This window comes from Callospermophilus lateralis, unplaced genomic scaffold (assembly GCF_048772815.1).
Source record: "Callospermophilus lateralis isolate mCalLat2 unplaced genomic scaffold, mCalLat2.hap1 Scaffold_45, whole genome shotgun sequence".
In the NCBI taxonomy this organism is placed as follows: domain Eukaryota; kingdom Metazoa; phylum Chordata; class Mammalia; order Rodentia; family Sciuridae; genus Callospermophilus; species Callospermophilus lateralis.
In genome coordinates this window covers 3,776,776-3,779,876 of record NW_027514398.1, presented here as the reverse complement: position 1 = coordinate 3,779,876, position 3,101 = coordinate 3,776,776, and positions in this window count along the sequence as shown.

The window sequence follows — 3,101 nt, the reverse complement described above, 5'->3', positions numbered from 1 at the left end:
GAGTGGTTGCCAAGATCTGCTCTCACATCACTGTAAAGTTGAAATATTTTAAGTCAACCCATCATAAGGTGGGGGCCATCTCTATTTATGGAGTGCTATCAATCTGTCTAGCACAGACTCGCTCATTATGGGGTACAGAAATATCCTGAAGGTCCAAATAACAATCTCCCTAACCTATTTCACAAAGATAAGCCATGAGGAAGAATCAAACTCACGCCCACTCCCTTCTCATCAACCTCTGCTCATCTCTTAGCTTAAAGGAAGAGCAAGCAGGAATCTGTCACCAGCTAGCTGGGGAGCATTGCTTTCTCTGGAATCATGCTTAGTACTACCAAACTTTATCAGCTACTGTTTGTTTCCTCCACCAGAAACCTCAGGTCTTTTCCCAGATAATGTGGATAAATACAGCCTGGCCCTGAGGCTGTATCATCTGCTGCTCTACCTGTACTCCTACTATATACAAACCTAGCAAAACCATCATGGACCATAGGAGGGGCACACAGAACCCCATTCACGATCTGAGTAAGAATGTATCAGGACTCCAGAGTAAAAATGTATCAGGATTCCAGAATGTGTCAAATTGCTTTTTCTACCACTTTCTATCACTGGGGGGATATTCATTTCACCCTTTTTAGCTCTGTCTTATGATGTAAGCTACTTGAAATTGTGCATGATACATTAATCACAATATCTAAGGATTATAGAGAATATATTCTAAGCACTTTTTCTAACTCCTCTTTGCAACCCTGTCAAGTATGTTGGTAATACTCCACTTGACAGGAGGAAAATCTGAGCTTTAATACATTAATTTGTGGGCTGGCATTGTGGCTCAGTGGTAGAGTGCTTGCCTAGCACAAGTGAGGCACTGGGGTTCAATCCTCAGCACCACATAAAAATGCATAAACCAGATAATGATATTGAGTTCATCTCTAACTTAAAAACTATTTTAAAAAATGTCTCTAGTAAGACTCTAACTCACACAGATATGCACATCAAATGTCTCTGTGACTTAAAACTGCTTCCTAGCTGGGCATGCCTGTAATCCCAGCAGCTCAGGAGGCTGAGGCAGGAAGTTGGCAAGTTCAAAGCCAGCCTCAATAACTTAGCAAGGCCCTAAGCATGTCAGGGAAAACCTGTCTCTAAATAAAATAAAAAAGGGACGGGGCTGGGATGTGGCTCAGTAGTTGAGTGCCACTGAGTTCAATCCCAGGTACAAAAAAAAAAGAAAGAAAGAAAGAAAGAAAGAAAGAAAGAAAGAAAGAAAGAAAGAAAGAAAGAAAGAAAGAAAAAGGAAAAAAAAAGAAAAAGAAAAAAGCTGTTTTCCAACTCCCTTCCTCTTAGGTAGTGAAAAATTTCACATGTATTAGAGATAACTTTTTTCCCACTTGAAAAATGGCTGCAGCATCCTTCAGAGCAAAAGTACTTCACCTCCCCAAAAATGTGCAGGCATAAACTAGATTCACTAGGAATCTGTGCCTCAATGAAACCTGAGGGGGAATGTGATCATACTTTCCAATTCACAAAATGTTTTTATGTCATCTGCACAGTCAAATGCAAAGAAAAAAACTGAGGATTATCCACACAACGGACAGCAGGCTTTAGTGTGAAAATCCCAGCTCCTATCCCTGCCCCTTCAATAAAAATTTATGGCAAGTACTTACATTTGAAACTGCAAGATTCTTGCTGAAATTGTATATGATAACCATGGACAAACTGTGAAAAGTGATGACATGTCTAACCATTTGCTAAAAAAGTCACCAATCTTGTTTGTGTTTACCAGTGGCTAATCTGCAGGTTACATCAGTTGAGGTCACATTGACTTTATACACCCATGTGTAGAAGTGGAATTAAAAAGTTACATTTAGCTGGGTGCAGTGTTGCACCCCTGTAATATCAGCAGCTCTGAAGGCTGAGGTAAGTGGATTGCAAGTTCAAAGCCAGCCTCAGCAATGTAGTGAGATCCTGTATCTAAATAAAATAGAAAAAGGGATGGGGATATAGCTCAGTGGTTAACTACCCTTGGGTTCAATTTCAGGTATAAAACAAAACAGAAATAAACTTGTTTAAATATGTGGATTGATAAAATAAAAACAACAATCATTCTTCATCTTTGAAGAGGGGAGAATCCTTGTAAAAATGCTAGGCAAAGTGTTTGTGAGGGGTGAATAAGAGGGGATTTTCTGACTTATCAGACCACAGTACAATTCTGCTCAGAAATTCATTTTACCAAGTAATTAAGAGATGCTCAGATATTGTGAAAACAATTTCCTAGAAATGGATATCAGAGAAAACAGGTTTGTAGCTGTAACTCCACTCCACTTCTTTGAGGCACAAACTCTGGTACATTTTCTCCAGGACAAGCACTACCTAGCATTCTAGTTTTTAACAGAATGATTCCAATTCTCTTTATGACTATGGAATTATAGAAGAAGGGAATCAATAAATCTTAAGTAATATGCCAACAGGTCATGATCAAGTACAATAAGTTCCTGTCTTCTATTTCAGTCTCAATTTATGTTAGGTTCTGAAAAAGTGTTTACAAATATTTGTTTCCAAGCCAAAGGGACATGACATAAGCCCCCCACCCCCAGCTCCATCTGTTGGTGGTAGACAGAGTCTTAGTTCTGTGGCAGGCTTGAAAGTTTCTTTCTTTATAGGATTCATGATATTCTGATTGATATATTTCATTCAGGGTACCCTCCCCTTGCATCCCTTCAACTCTCCCTCTGATCCCTTTGTCTATGCTACAGTTATGGTATATGCAGTTTCAAATATACCACAACAAAACCCACTATTCTATATAATTAGCATACACAAAAAATCCCCCCTTTACAGGGGATTGAACCTAGGGACACTTAACCACTGACACACATCCCCAGCCCTTTTTCATATTTTATTTAGCAATAGGGTCTCACTGAGTTGCTTAGGGCCTTGCTTTTGCTGAGGCTGGCTTTGAACTTGCAATCCTCCTGCCTCAGCCTTTAGAGCCACTAGGATTACAGGTATGCACAACCACGCCCGACTCGGAACTATAGTTTTTAGGAGAGGGGTCAAGGTACTAGAGTGCATGTTACAAGAGCAGCCCCTTGTTCTTCTTTTGC